General features: G+C 40.1%; 1 protein-coding gene across 2 annotated transcripts in view; it reads right to left on the bottom strand.

The window, feature by feature from the left end:
- CTDSPL (CTD small phosphatase like) overlaps positions 1-16,815 on the bottom strand; it is a 73,006-nt gene that overhangs the window by 29,146 nt on the left and 27,045 nt on the right. The window lies entirely within an intron of this gene.

The raw sequence follows: 16,815 nt of genomic DNA, 5'->3' as shown, positions 1-16,815 counted from the left end.
GGGGTGCTTAACAACTGGCCCATGTTTATGGCCGTTTGCAGTGATCATGATTTATATTTTTGTCCAAAACCAGCATTTACTTCTCTTGGATTCTCCTAATGACCACGGTATTCACTTAACAACCCCTGCAAACAAAGGTAACAAAATCTGGTCATGTGGATGACCCACATTATGACTATCATGACTTACAACCGTAATAAGCAGGCCCCATTACAGTCATAAATGGAGGACTTACCTGGGTTTTAATCTGAAAACAGGTCTTCTGTAAATTTGCTAGCTCTATTTGTAAGCAAGTAAATTAATTCCATCTTGTGATGTTCAATATTTCCAGAGAACATGCAGTGTATGAATGAAATGGTATGCCAGAGAATAAAATAGTATTCCATGTAATGGGATTTGTTAAGCCATATTGTTTTTATTGCAGCAAACAACTGCACACATCACATCCATATTTTACGCTAAGGTATAAAGGATTCATCAGGCTGTGTATCCACAGAAATAAGAACCATCTGCTCCTACAGCAAACAATATAACAATGTTTTATTTAGATCCATTTGGACAGGGCCTTTGAGAAAGTACTAGTATAAACATGAAAGGTAGCTGTTAAAAACAAAAACAAAAACAAATTTGCTAGCAAACACATTTTAAGGTTTGTCAGAAATGTGTGATCAAAAGGTCTTTTCAGGACAATGGGGGGGAAAACCTAATTCATTGCAGTAAGAATCTAAATAATAGTTGTAATTAGTCTGTGATCCAAAAAGAGAGCATTACGACTGGAGTTTCTTCAAACATTGTGCATTCTCTGCCCGTTTCCTATGGGAAATGACTTCTGTAATGGAATTTGAAAAAGGTGAAGGAGGCATTTCCACTGCCACTGGGAGACCACTTAAATATGAGCCAGCAGTGCGTGGCAGCAGCCAAAGATGCTAATACAATCCTTGGTTGTATAAACAGAGGCATAGAATCAAAATCACGTAAAGTATTAGTACTGTTTTATAAAGCCTTAGTAAGACCACACCTGGAATACTGCATCGTTTTGGTCACTACATTACGAAAAAGATGTTGAGACTTTGGAAAAAGTGCAGAGAAGAGCAACTAAGACGATTAAAGGCCTGGAGACTAAAACATATGAAGAATGGTTGCAGGAACTGGGTAGGGCCCAGTGATGGGTTCTGGATTCCGTTCCAACCGGTACGGTTGGAACGGCCCCAGAGTTACCCACAGGCCCGCACGCATGTGTTGTAGCATCAAATGACGCTTCCGCAAGCCTCCGCAACGCTCCAGGAGAACGGTACTTGGTGCTCCGGGTAGGTTGCGGTACGCCCATACCGGGGCGTACCGCCTGCAACCCACCACTTGTAGGGGCAGTCTAGAGAAAAGGAATACTAGGAGTGACAGGACAGCAGTCTTCCAATATTTGAGGGACGGCCACAAAGAAGAGGGAGTCAACTTATTATCCAAAGCACTGAAGGCCAGACAAGAAACAATGGATGGAAACTAATTAAGGAGAGAAACAACCTGGAACGAAGGAGAAACTTCTTAACAGTGAGAACAATTAACCAGCCGAACAGTTTGCCTTCAGAAGTTGTTGGTGCGTCATCATTGGAGGTTTTAAAGAAAAGACTGGGTAGCCACATGTCTGAAATGGTCTAGGATCTCCTACTTGAGAAGGGGGTTGGACTAGAAGACCTCCAAAGTCCCTTCCAGCTCTATTATGATCGATGTGACCACATTTTGAATTCAACTATCACTCCATCTGCAGCATTACAGCTGACTTCCCAATTCAGAGCTTGTAAAGGAGCATCCTGCAGGACCGGAAGGAAGTTCATTATTTTGCAAACCATTTTCCAATACTAGTCCTCGGCTTATGACCATTTGTTTAGCGATTCTTCGAAGTTACGATGGCGCTAAAAAACATTACGTATAACCAGTCTTACGAACATTGCAGCATTCCTGCAGTTATGTGATCAAAATCCAGGCACCTGGCAACCCGCATGTATTTATGGCAGTTGCGGAGTCCCGGGGTCATGTGATCACCATTTATAACCTTCCCAAGGATCTTCCCACTAGCAAAGACAACAGCGTAACCCAAATTTGCTTAATGATAGCATGGTTCACTTAACCACTGCTGCAGAAAAATAACAACAACAACCACCAACAACTGCATTGCTTATCTGAACCCAAAGGTGCTTTTTCAAAAGGCAACCGGACTTTCTGTTTTTCCTTTGAAGACGTTTCGCCTCTCACCCAAGAAGCTTCTTCAGCTCTCCAAAGAGCTTTACCGTAACTGAAGTTCTGCTCCACAATGATGGTCAGAAATGGAAGCTTGTCTGCATTTCCTTACACTTTGAATGTAGGCGGGCAGGGAGGCTTCCTGCTTCCACTTGTGTGAATCTGACTTTTATTTTCTCTCTTAAATTAAAACAATGAATAATCTGGATGAGACATGAAAATGGGGGGTTATACACCTCCTTCACAGATCTACAAAACTGCTTAGTCTCAACCTGGCATTTTATTGCAATTTGAATATTGTGTGATGTAGGTTTTTGTGCCTGGCTGAGCAATGCTGCTCCTGGAAAACACTATTTTAAAGTGTTTTTAAATTCAAGAATACTGAATATCATTGCCTTGCGTAGAGCATATTTTCCTCTCCACTATTTCTGAACTCAAGCATTTTAAACTTCTGAAGTTTTTCAATTGCAAACTTCCACAAAGAGGCTGAAAAAAAATAGAAGTTTCAGCCTATGTTTCAATTCAAAATGAAGAAGCAAGTAAGTGACAAAAGAGGCCTGATAATCAAAAGATTTGGAGACAAATTTAAGTGCTTTTTGTTCACCTTTGTCTTTTATACAACACAGCTGCTCCAATAATAAAGTAAGGCATTAACTACAAATACTTCAAAGTTAAAACTTGCTAAGAAGTTGAGCTTATGTAGTTTGTTCTGCTCGAAAAGAACTTCATGTAATTAAAGAATTGATCTGACTGTAAAACAATATCTTGTGAGTCCTAGCTATTCAACTGTGATTGTAAAATAAGGAATTTTTCATTTTGCTCCAATAGGATAAGAATAATGCAGATTTCGGCAAGTCTTTGACTGAATAATTCCTAAGAAAAATGGAAGCGCTCATGTGAACATCTCATTAAATTCCATGTCAGGACTTTTGTTATCATTAAACAGAAGCATTAAGTATTTTTTTTTCTCTAGGTAAATATTTAAGATCTTCTCAGAATGCGAGCCAAGGGTTTGTCTTTCACCTAAAAACACCAATTGTTGTTGGCTTTACTGGTATTTAAATTAGGATTGTGATTTAAATTAATTCATTCTCTTCTCTACAAATTGCCAACTACAGGGAATCCTCAAGTTACAACTATTCATTAAGTGACCATTTGAAGTTACAATAGCACTGAAAAAGAGGACATAGCACTAAGACTTATATACTGCTTCGTAGTGCTTTATAGCACTCTATAAGGTTTACAGAGTTAGCATATACATACCCCCAACAATCTGGGTCCTCATTTTACTGAACTCAGAAAGGAGGAAGGCTGAGTCAACCTTGAGCCTGTCATGATCGAACTCCAGGCAGTGGGCAGAGTCAGACTGCAATACTGCATTCTAATCACTGCACCACCACAACCTATGACCATTTTTCACACTTATCACCACTACAGCATCCTCTAGGTTGATAAAAATTCGGACACTTGGGACGGCACTGAAAAAAGTGACTTATGACTACTTTTCAGAGTTATGACATCTACAGTATCACCACAAACATGCGATCAAAATTCAGAATGGTTGCCAACTGGTTCAGTTATGACGCTTGTCCTGGGATTAGATTTCCATGTATAACCATTTGTGACCTTCTAGCAAGCAAAGTCAATGAGGAAGCCAGATTCACTTAACGTTCACATATTACTAACTTAACAATTGCAGTGATTTACTTAACAAAGTGGCAAAGGTTGTAAAATGGGGCACAATTCACTTAGCAACAGATATTTGGGACTCAAATGTAATCATAAGTCACTGTATAGAAATAATGTCAAGTAACTTGATGAACTAGATCTAACAATTAATATACTTTTCCCACCCTTTTATTTCCTTGCTCTTATTATTTGTGGAAATATGGCTGGGAATAACAAAACGTTTTTCTTCTAAGACAAAAAAAAAAGATGCAAATTTGTTAAACTGACTCATGGGAAACAATTACCTATTGTGTTTTTTTTCTTGAAACTGTAACTTTGTAAGAAGTTGATAACTTGTAAAGGCAAACACTATTCAGTTGTCCCGTTTCAATTAATACAGCTTCAAGACTGCACCACTATAGTGAATGAGAGAATATGGATAATTTCCTTCAAATGAGCTGGATTATAGTTACAACCACCAGCAGATAGAGTTTTATTTTGGAAAATTATGAGAGGTATAGTCTTAAGAGACACTAACACCCAAAGGTTTCATTCACTAAGGCAGTGATGTCTAACCTTGGCAACTTTAAGATCCCTGGACTTCAACTCCCAGAATTCCCCATTTAGCCATGCTGGCTGAGGAATTCTGGAAGCAGAAGTCCACAAGTCTTGAAGTTACTAAGGTTGGATACTCCTGCACTAAAGGCTTAACAAAAAGGTTAGTAACTACAGGTAGTCTTTGACTTGTGGCCATTTGTTCAGAGGCAGTGCTGAACGGACTTATTAACATTCATGGCTATGACAGCAGCCCTGCGGTCATGTGAACAAAATTCGGGAGCTTAGTAGTCTGTCCATGACTAAATCGCAAAGGGCCGCTTTATCTGCCCCACTCATCTCTCTCCCCCCATTTATACATTTTGACACACACACCACACTTCCTGTCCTAACTGATCTTTGCCAATTTGCTCAGCAGCCTCGGCAAGGACCAAGGTGGACATGCCACATCAACAGCAGGAGCAAGGTGGTGGCAGAGGTCAGCTGGGGCAGTGGTCAGTGGACTGCAGATTGGTGAGGACTGTGGCTGGGACCGGATTGTGATATCTGTGGCTTTGTGCTATACTGCTGAGCTGGGGCTGGACTTCACACTGTGAAGGTCTTCATGCTACAGAGTTCACTTCTTGCAGCTCCACAGACACGGCATGCAAAGAAGCCACTGGGCCACTGCGTGGCAAGCAGCCATTCTGAAAAATCAACAGAAAAAAGGGTTTCAAAGTTTGCTCGAAAGCTAAACTGAGTTAGCGTTAGACCATAGTCTATTGAAGCATGGATAGCTCTCTGAAGCTGGTCTAAGGCTGCCTTGATTTAGTTTTCAAGCAAGATTTGAAACCCTTTCTTTTTTGATATGGTTCTTGCAAACAGCTGACCTAGATACTTTTCACTTCTCCGTGTTAGAGCAGATGGTTTAAAAATATTTCTTCTATTATTGTTGCCGTCTGGAGTGGAGAAGCAGAAAAGACTCATTTAAATTACACAAATGTATCGTGTCATAAAACGATGTGTGGAAGTTCAGAGAAGAAAATATAAAAGACATGGCAGTTTCTATGCCAGGGGATAAATGGTCGGGTTCCACTGTTAAGGCATTCCTGTAAGTTGACAAGGAAAACGCAAGTGTGATAAATCATAGGCGAGCAACACACAATCCCAGGGGGAACAATTAAGGCTTCACCTGATTTCATGTAGTGCTCAGGCTAATTTCACCACGGCTCCAAGAGTAAGAAGTTCAGACTCTAATAAGGAGCATCCTTCAGCCTGCTGCACAGGAAAGCAATTAGAAAGAGAGAAAGGTGGGCACCAACCAGAAATGGGTAATTTTCTATTTGTATCCAGCCTTTAGCTAAAGGTAAAGGTTCCCCTCTCACATATGTGCTAGTCGTTCCCAACTCTAGGGGGCGGTGCTCATCTCCGTTTCAAAGCTGAAGAGCCAGCGCTGTCCGAAGACGTCTCCCTGGTTGTGTGGCCGGCATGACTCAACAGCAAAGGTACACAGAACGCTGTTTCCTTCCCACCAAAGGTGGTTCCTATTTTTCTATTGCATTTTTTAGGTGCTTTTGAACTGCTAGGATGGCAGAAGCTGGGACAACTCACGGGAGCTCATTCCATTTCGCAGCGCTAGGGATTCGAACCGTCGAACTGCCGACCTTTCTAATCGACAAGTTCAGCCAGAGCCACTGCCTCCTTTATTTGTTTGTTTGTTTGTTTGTTTGGATTTATATGCCGCTCTTCTCTAAAAAGACTCAGGGCGGCGTACAACATTAAAAAACACACATCCCAAAAGTTAAAAAAAAAATTAAATCCATATCCAAAAAAACAAACCGAATTTAAAAGACAATACATTTAAAATAAATTAAAATTAACAGGCCAGGCCGGCTTGCTGGAAAAGCCAACTTTTTAGGGCGCGTCGGAAGGACCGGAGGTCAGGGATTATGCGAAGCTCCGGGGAAAGCTCATTCCAGAGGGAAGGCACTCCCACAGAGAAGGCTCTCCCCCTGGGGGGGTCACCAGCCGACACAGCCTGGCCGACGGCACCCTGAGGAGGCCAACTCTGTGGGATCGCACTGGACGGTGGGAGGCTACTGGTGGCAGTAGGTGGTCTCGCAGGTACCCTGGGCCTAAGCCATGGAGCGCTTTAAAGGCCATAATTAATACCTTGAATCGCACCCGGAAAACAACCGGCAACCAGTGCAGGCCGTCTAAAAGGGGTGTAACATGGGAGTACCTAGGTACCCCCATGACAACCCGCGTGGCCGCATTCTGGACCAGCTGAAGCCTCCGGGTGCTCTTCAAGGGCAGCCCCATGTAGAGAGCGTTGCAGTAGTCCAGGCAAGAAAGGATGAGGGCATGAGTGACTGTGCATAGAGCATCCCGATCCAGGAAGGGGCGCAACTGACGTATCAGGCGAACCTGGTAAAAGGCCCCCCTGGTCACGGCTGTCAGATGATCTTCTAAACTAAGCCGCGTATCCAGGAGGACTCCCAGATTGCGAGCCTTCTCTGAGGGGGCTAAAATTTCTCCCCCTATCATCAAAGATGGAACAAGATGCACAAATCGGGATGATGGAAACCACAGCCACTCAGTCTTGGAGGGATTGAGCTTTGTATAAATAAGTGGTGAATGTATCCAACACAAACACACCTCTTCCTCCTATTTTCCCTACAACCACCCTATGAGGTGGTTTGGGCTGAGGGAGAGGGACTGGTCTAAGATCATCCAGCTGGCTTTTATGGCTAATGCAGGACTTGAACTCCTAGCCGCTTATCTTTCTAGCCTGGTGTCTTAACCACAAGACGAAAGTGTTTTTGGCTTGGTCTCAATCAATTTGTGCATTATAGCCTACCTATCATACCTGAGAATATTGGTTTCACTAGAAAAATAGTTGATGGTCTGTAAAATTAATCACAAGTTACGACCAGGATGGGTAGGCTCCATTACGGTTGTAACCGGAGGACTACCTGTGAGACAAAGCTTGTTTAGTCAAGTCTAAACCAGAGAAGATCTAATCTGGGGATTTTTGGATCTACTCTGAGCTTAGATACAGGTAGTCCTCAACCTGTGACCACAATTGAGCCTCAAATTTCCATTGCTAATCAGGACAATTGTTAGTTTTATTACCTTTCTTGCCATAGTTGTTAGGTGAATCATAGCAGTTGTTAAGTCAGCAACATGGTTGTTAAGTGAATATGGCTTCCTGCTTGTCAGGTCACAAAAAATGCGCACATGACATTGGGACCCTGCAATTTTCATAAATATGAGCCAATTCCCAAGGCCCTGAATACTTATCCTGTGACAATAAGGATGCTGCAACGGTTGTAAGTGTGAAAATTGGTCAGAAATTACTTTTTTCCAGTGCCACTGTAACGTCAGTCACTAAAGGAATGGTTGTGTAGAGGATTATCTGTACTACCCTTAGCATGGTGTCATTAAGTCCACCATGTTCCTCCAGAATGGAATTTCTTTTGGAAGGGAAAGTCTACATTTGGAAGAAGTGATAAATAGAAATGACTGTTGTAGGACGAAGAGTTTGGTTTTACCAGATTCTCAAAAGGACATTTAAAAAATAAATTAATGTAGTGACAATGACAAGGCTGAAGAAGGAGCCTGGAAAATAAAAGTCAACAGAACAGAATAACAGAGTTTTCAAGTCCAACCCCCTGCTCAAGCAGGAGACCATGTCAGACCAATAGCTGCCCAAGCTCTTCCTTAAAGACTCTGATAAGCACTCACAACTTCTGAATGCAAGCCATTCCACTGGTTAATTGTTCTCATTATTAGGAAGTTTCTCCTTATTTTTAGGCTTGTTCTCTCCTTGATTAGTTTCCATCAGTTGCTTCTTGTCCTGCCTTCAGGTGCTTTGGAGAATAGTCTGACTCCCTCTTCTTTGGGGCAGCCCCTGAGATATTGGAACACTGCTATCATGTCTCCCCTGGTCCTTCTTTTCATTAAACTAGACATACCCAGTTCCTGCAACTGTTCTTCGTATGTTTTAGCCTCCAGCCCCCTAATCCTCTTTGTTACTCTTTTCTGCACTCTTTTTTAGAGCCTCAACGTCTTTTTAATAATGTGGTGACCAACGTCAGACAGGACAACAACAAATGCCACCTACTGATCAGGCAACTTCAGAGTTCTGCATCCTGTAATTAAAAATGCTAAAAATACAAGATAAGAAACTTGTGAAGCCAGATTTGGTACTAAACGAGAGACAAGCAGAATCAATTCAAATCTTAAAATAAATAAATAAATCAGAACATTTGTACAGTGCAAAGAATGAGGCTTTGTAAATGCCACAGATTATATTAGATATCTATAGTTTTATATTCCTAAAAAATATTTCTAAATATGTGGAATGATGTATGTTAAATGTTTCAGAGAACAGAGTTCATAACAAATGGATCAAAATCCCATTAAATTAGCAGGATAAAATGAATACCATTACAATTATTGTCCCAGAATTAATTTATGTATTAAGAGGTATTCCAATATTAATGTCAAATGAACATTTTTTTGGGGTGGGTAAGTTATGGAGGAAACTTTATATGGGAAAATAGAATCTCATTATTTACATGGAGGTTTACATAGGATTTAAGAATTTATATTATTTACAGGAAGGTTATCTATTGAAGGTGATATTTTTAATTAACTAGATTAAAAAGTAATTTTGGGCTTATATTTTCTCAACAATATCTATGTAGAATGAATACAGAGAGTCCCTGCTTCCTGGATGCATTGTTAGGTTTTATGATGATAGACCGTTAAAAAAAATTTAAATTTGAACCAAATTTAAAATCGTCCAGATTATCTCTATTCACATGTTTCCCAACTGGCTTGCAACAAACAAAGTTAGTGGAGAATCCATAGGTTGAATTGCAAATCATGGTCATATGTTTCACTAACAACCACAGTGATTTGCTTAACAACCAAATGTAGAGTGATGTCATAAGTCCATTGTAATAATATGATTTTCCACTTAATAACTATGGCACTTAGAAACGGAACTGCTATTCCCAACTCTGATCACTGAGTAAAGATTATCTATAGAAAATTAACCAGTGGACTCTTTTTGGAACTTTTTATGTATTCTATTAAGATTGTAGCAATTGCTAGGATTTATATATAATAAAAAGGGTATTTTGTTCCCTGGTTTACAAACAGTCAAACAAATTTTAGCCTTGATAGTCATAATTGGAATTTTACGTTGCTCTTATGAATATTTAACTTTATGGAAAGGCTCTACCTTAAAAATAGGGAGCCAAATATTCTATTGGAAGCTGTGAGTAGAATCTGGACTATGTACTTTAAGGCAATTATGTTGTAATAACAATTTTAAAGACTTTTCTTGACTTTGAATGGAATGTTGTCGTCCTAATTCACAACAGACGCAAATATAATCAACTCAAGCATGTTTTAATGCCTCAATACAGACTGGACGGTTTGGCTCAGTCTGAGAAATCGGAGATGCTAATTTATTTGATGATGTCAGTGTTTGAAATTAAGCACACAACCTTTTTATATCAAACAGCTAGAGAATAAAGCCAATATTAAGGACACTGCTGGCTTATGAATTGAAGAATGAAACATAAATGGCTGCAGGTCTTAAAAATGTTAAATCTGCTTCTCCGGATTTAATATTAAAACTGCTTCATCAAAAGATCTTAGTTAACTGGACATCCCAAAGTATTTGCAGGAAATAAACAGCACTTCAGAAATCCTATGTTCAGTTTTAGTTTTAGGGTGACTGAATAAGTGTTTTATATCTAGACTGCCATAAACCTTCCATTTTAATTAAAACTAAAACACCAGATCCTATTTCCCTCTGTGTAATATTGGTATTTCCTTCAATTCCCTTAGCAAAATAATCCATTTTACCTCTTAACATCCAATTTTTATATGTAGGCCTAATATGATTCCATCTGCTCTTGGTTTCTTTTCCCTGTCAGCTCCCAGATTACGTAATATATTTCCAAGGCTAACAAAAGCAGACAAGCAGCTATAGAAAAGGCTATTGAATTCGTTACACCTCTGTTGCCCATTAAGAAATATTGAGGCAAAGGCTATTCCAAGTCGTACTTTCCTTGAGAAAAAAAAGAAAAGTAATTGAAGTAATTGGAATAGACAGCAACACCACCAGGTGGATTTGCAGTTGGCTGACCACTGCACTCAACATGTAGTCCTCAATGAAGTCACATCTACATGGAGGGAAGCATGCAGTAGGATACCCAAGGTTTTATCTTGGGCCAAGAACTCTTCAAAAGTCCTTCATAAATGATCTAAATGAAGGAATAGAATGGAACTCATCAAATTAGCAGATGACACCAAACCGGGGCGAATTGCTAACACTCTGGAAGATAAGACTCAAGATTCAAAAGGATCTTGACAGATTTGAGCCTTGGGCCCTATCCAAGATGCAGTGGTGAGAAAAAGAAAATCTTACACTTAGGCTGGAAAAACCATAGGCAAAGTACGGAATAGGCGGTAGCTGGTTCAACAGTAGCAACTATGAGAGGGATCTAGATATCCTAATGGATCACCACTTAACTATGAGCCAGCAGTGTGCGGCAGCTGCCAAAAAGGCCAGTGCAGTACTGGATTACATTAACAGAGAGACAGAATCAAGATCACAAGATAATACTGCTTTATGTGACCCTAGTGGGGCACTGCTCAGAATACTGTGTCCATTGTGGTCACAGCAATATAAAAAAAAAATGTTGAGATCCTAGAAAGCGTGCAGAGAAGAGCAACAAGGGATGATAAGGGGTCTGGAGGCTAAATCATATGTCAAATGATTTAGGGAGCATAACTAGCCTATCAAAGATAATGATTAGAGGTGACATGATAGTTGTCTTCCCTTATTTAGAGGCTGTCACAGAGAAGAGGGGAGTTCGACTTATTCTCCAAAGCAACAGAAGGCAATACAAAAAGTGGATGGAAGCTTGTTAAAGAGAAATCCAACCTAGAACTAAGGACACATTTCCTGATAAGTGAGGGAAAAAATAATCAATGGAATGGCTTGTCTCCTGGAATTGTGGCTGCTCCATCACTGGAGGTTTTCCAGAATAGACTGGACAACCATTTGATGGGATGGTATTAAGCTCTCCTGCTTTGAGCAGAGGGTTGGACTAGTTGACCTCCAAGGTCTGTTCTGAGTTCTATGCTCTATGCCCTTTGCTTACTCCAGAAAAATATTTAACTCAGGGATGAGAATTTATGATTTCAACAATCATTAAACTGAGGGTGTGAAAAAGATTTCTAGGTAAAGGATGAAAGTGGACACCAATGTCCCGTCATCTCTATGCCTGGCATGGTATAGAAAATCAAAGAAGATGGATCAGTACTTTTATCTCATGTTTAATATTCCCAATAGCTCCATAGAAACTTTTCATATTTGAATCTGTGCCCTGTGCTTTCCAAACTTTGGACTTCGAAGAGGCAGGAAGAACAATGTTAAAATAGTACATATTCACAGAAGAGATGAATGCTCATGAATTAAGCAAAACCATTGTCCTAAATTGAATGCCCCCTGTCGCATTATGAGTCCCCTATGCAAATGGGAAAACTGAAGAGATTTTAAATTTGCTAAGTGTTGAATATTACGCACATTTTGTCCAATTCTTCTCCACCTTAGTTCTTAAATACTCTGGGTACACGATGTCCCTTATTACTTACTAGCAAATGTGTCATTGTGGAGTCTCATCACAGTGAGTATCTGGGGGTAGGGGGGAAGGAGGGGCTCTCACTAAATGAAGTCAATATCTACTTGCCGCCTGGTTTGACTTCTTTTAAACCGAGCAGGCTGAATTCTCTTCTTCAGCAGAAAAGGATGTTTGGGTTCTATGGCGCATCCGCTGTTGAACTCTCTCTTTTCCGAAATAAAAGCTTTGTTAGCTAGACCTCTCTCAGGGCGGGAAAGGAATGTAATGCATGTACAGACTCTGTAGTATTTCCTGTTACGCTCCTGTTCCAAACCACTGTACTCTGTGTGTAGGGGGGGGGGGAGGATTCAGGGAGTGCAATCCAATTCTTGATCTATGAAAAGATCAAGCTCAAGATTTTAATCATGAATATAGGCTGAGAAATGATCTACCTATGGAACGGCCAGTTGTAAATTAATACCAAACGTATCTAGCTTTTTTTCCCCAAGCAAACATTTAATGGCCTAAGAATGTTAAATGACCAAGCTAGAGAAAGATTAGCAATTTGCTTTTATCTCTTAGCTTAAGCAGAAGTAGTTCAGTCTATTTTCTGAATCCTCCTTCAAAGAAAAGATTGACACTGGACATGAAATCTTGAGAACCTTGGAGTAAAGACAGAATAAAGTCACTTGTCACATCAACCTCTCCCTGTTCCTTCTGATCTCCCTATACACGGATCAGATGAGAGGGGAGTGAATCTTAAATGCCACTAACCTCTCCTATTGCTCAATTCAGAAAGACCTTTTTTTGGCAACTTAGAGGCAAAGTAGGAAAAATACCAGAACAAGAGAAGTTTTCAGGAAAGGAACAGTTGAAATTTCTAGGGAGTGGAAGGTTCCCTAGAGTACATTTAGTAGTCCTCGACTTACCACCAGAATCTCTGCAAATTATAAATCTGTCTGCCTGCCTGCCTGTCCATCCATCCATCTACCTACCTGAATGAATCTAAATGAGGACCCAAATTGTTGGGGCAATTGCTGACTCTGTAAACCATTTAGAGAGGGCTGTAAAGCATTGTGAAATGGTACATAAGTCTAACTGCTATGCCTCTCTCCCCCCCCCCATCTACTTATAATCATCTATCACCATCCATCCATCCATCTCCTAACTCATTCTAAACAGAATTGTGAATTCCAATATAATAGCTTTATTTATCTATTTCTTAAAAAGTAAACCAAGAGTTCAAAACCTTATTGGTCCTGTCAAGCTAATAAAAGTGAGATATTAACTGTACAGGTTTCCTGGAGAATGTGAACATTAATTTTCAGGAATACTGATTGATCCAGAATTGCAGTACAAGTTTCATATCCCAGCTAAATTACCTCCATCTACCAGAATCAAAAGGTAAAAAACTAAATTGTTAGAGTTGACCAGTATTTTTAGTTTTCAGATTTAAATACAGGCAGACCTCAACTTACAACCATTTGTTCAGCGAACATTCGAAGTTGTAACAGCACTGAAAAAAGTGACTTATGATCATTTTTCACACTTACGACTACTGCAGCATCCCCACAGTCACGTGATCAAAATTCAGGTAATTGGCAACCGGCATGGATTTATGGCATTTGCAGTGTCCTGGGGTCATGTGACGCATTTCTAACCTTCCCAGCTGGCTTCCGACAAGCAAAGTCAGTGGGAGAAGCTCAATTTGCTTAATGGCTGCAAGATTCAGTGGACAACTGCAGTGATTTGCCTAACAAAGGTTGGCAAAGAAAGCCATAAAATGGGAGAAAATTCGCTTAACTGCCGCCTTGTTTAGCGACAGAAATTTGGGGCTCAATTGTGGTTGCAAGTCCAGGATTACCTGCAGTTCCCTCAATCAACCAAATACAAGCTTTGTTCCAGTCGTCCACTATCTCATTAGGCGTGGCCTCTTACATCCATGAGAAACAGCCTAGATCTGGCCTTTCAAGCAGGGGCCCTCAGTTACTTTAGTTTAGCTAGCAGCTGAGAAAATAGCTCTTTAGGAGAACATTTGGTTAAATATTATTCTAGACCAAATGGTGGCACATTCGCTTGGCAGGTTTCAAAGATTTTGTTCTGCTTTAAAGACTATGCTACGCTGATTGCCGAAGCCTCTCAGAGCTTGTAGGAACTGAACAGCATTGAAATAAAACAAAAACAGTGAGCAGAACGTACCATACATATTAAGGCGTTCAGGTATTTCATGTTCTTTTAGGACAGGTGAGTCCTCACGACCACAATGGAGTCCAATATTTATGTCGATAAGCGAGTTTTGCTCCCACCTTACGACTTTGCTAGCCACAAGATTTAAGCAAATCCCTGCAGTTGCTAATAGCAGAGTTGTTAAGCAAATCTGGCTTCCCCGTTCACTCTGCTTGGTCAGGTGACAAAAGAGGGTCACATGACACTGCAACCGTCATAAATAGGAACCGGTTTGACAAGTGGGCGAATTTTGACCGTATCACCATGGGGAGGCTGCGACGGTCATTAAGTGTGAAAAACGGTCATAAGTCACTTTTTTCAGGGAGCTTGTTAAATCTGAACAGTCACTAAATGAATTGTTGTAAGTCAAGGACTATCTATATTTTGCACATGTGCGAGATGAAGGATGTGGTTCTCTACATGCATAAAACTTAAGTGTTTTAAAGAGAAAGGTTAGGCTGAGTAGGGTTAGGCTGTCCACACAAAGTATTTAATCCTTCATGTTTGGATTTGCGAGGACTTTATTAGTCATGGTCAGAATTTTCAAAGCAGAGACACAACCGCAAGTACAGGTAGTCCTAGGCGTACGACCACAATTGAGCCCAAAATTATGTTGCCAAGAGAGATATTTGTTAAAGTGAGTTTTGCTCCATTTTATGACTTTCCTTCCCACAGTTGTTAAGTGAACCTGTGTAATGATTAAGTTACTAACCCAGCTGTTAAGTAAGACAGCTTTCACCCTTAGCTTTGCTTGTTAGAAGATCACAAAAGGGGATCCTGTGACCCGGGGGGGGGGGCATTGCAAATATATGAGTCAGTTACCAAGAATCTGAATTTTGATCACATGACCATGGGGGGGGGATGCTGCAACAGTTGTGTGAAAAATGGACACGAAACTTTTTTCAGTGTAATTTTGAACGGTCACTAAACGGACTGTTGCAAGTTGAGGACTACCTGTACATTATCGCTGGATAATAAATGGGATGGGACTCTCCTGAAATTGTAAAAAAGCTATGGCAGCAGAGAACCTAGGAGTATGTGAGTGGCAAAATCTGTCATCAGCTCATTGAGTTGCTCTGAAGAAGACAATCTAGCACAGGGGTCTCCAACCTTGGCAACTTTTAAGACTTGTAGACTTCAACTCCCAGAATTCTTTACTGGCTGAGGAATTCTGGGAATTGAAGTCCACAAGTCTTAAAGTTGCCAAGGTTGGAGACCCATGATTTTAGCACCTTAAACCATGTGGCTGGGCTGACCCAGGGAGATCGTGCAAGACCAAAGTCTCTTTGGAGAGAGGGTGCGGTTTATAAATTAAATAAAAGTAAAGTAAAGTAAAAGTAAATGCAATTATGTTACATAGAAAATGTTTATGGGAGGAAGGTAAAGGAAGTTTTTTAGGGAGAAATATAAGAGTTCTGAACTTTGGAACTTAATATCCAATTATCCATGGACTGAAATGTTTATTATTCATATTTTAATTATTCGTTTCAGACAAATAATGATAGCCACCTGCACGTACTTTTGTAACATGGTGCAGATACCTTAATAACCAGATAACACTGCTTACTGCATCTAATATAAATCTAATGTGACAGATTTAATGTATCCTTGACAGGAAAAAGAGCTTTAAATAATTTTTGAAAGAGCTTTTTTTATATAGTATGGGAAGCGCACACAGTTCAATACAGGTAGTAGTCCTCAATGGATTACCACAATTGAGCCCAAAATTTGTTACCTAGTGAGGCTGTTGTTAAATGAGTTTTGCCCCATTTTACGACCTTTCTTGCCACAGTTAAGTGAATCGCTATAGTTGTTAAGTTAGTAACAAGGTTGTTAAGTGGATCTGGCTTCCCCGTTGACCGTTTGCTTGTCAGGTCACAAAAGTAGATCACAGGACCTCAGGACACTGCAACCGTCATAAATATGAGTCAGTTGCCAAGGGCCTGAATTTTGAACACATGACCATGGGGATGTCATAAGTCACTTTTTTCAGTGCTGTTGCAACTTTGAACGGTCACTAAATGAACTGTTGTAAATTGAGGACTACGTGTAACATTCTCCAAATGGTACAAATAATTAATGCAAGGAAATATCATCTTCCTGCCTGTAACACTCCTGCAGCGTAATGTCTCTGATCCTGGAGCTCACAACTATTGTAGCTGGGAATCACAATTTTTGTGTCTCCATGCTTGTGGGTATTTTAAAAAAAATTCTAAATGGTTAGTGGTGTGGATACTAAAAAACGTTTTTCTAAAACAAAGTATGTTCCATTTTTATAACTGTTCTTTTAATCATACTTTCCATAAATCTACTCAAAACAAATGTTATGCCAACAGCCTTGTAACTACTTTTTTTTTTTTTAAATTGGCACTATAATGACGACTCTGTTGTTTTCCGGTAATGAGGCCAGATTAAGGGACATTATATGTTTTGGGAGAAAACCAGCAGTTTGTATTTGAGTTTGTAAAACCTCTTGGAGAGATACCATCTGGATTTAGTGATCTGT

The sequence above is a fragment of the Natrix helvetica genome (assembly GCF_964273705.1).
Source record: "Natrix helvetica genome assembly, chromosome: Z".
Taxonomy (NCBI): domain Eukaryota; kingdom Metazoa; phylum Chordata; class Lepidosauria; order Squamata; family Natricidae; genus Natrix; species Natrix helvetica.
This window is presented reverse-complemented; position numbering and strand designations above follow the sequence as displayed.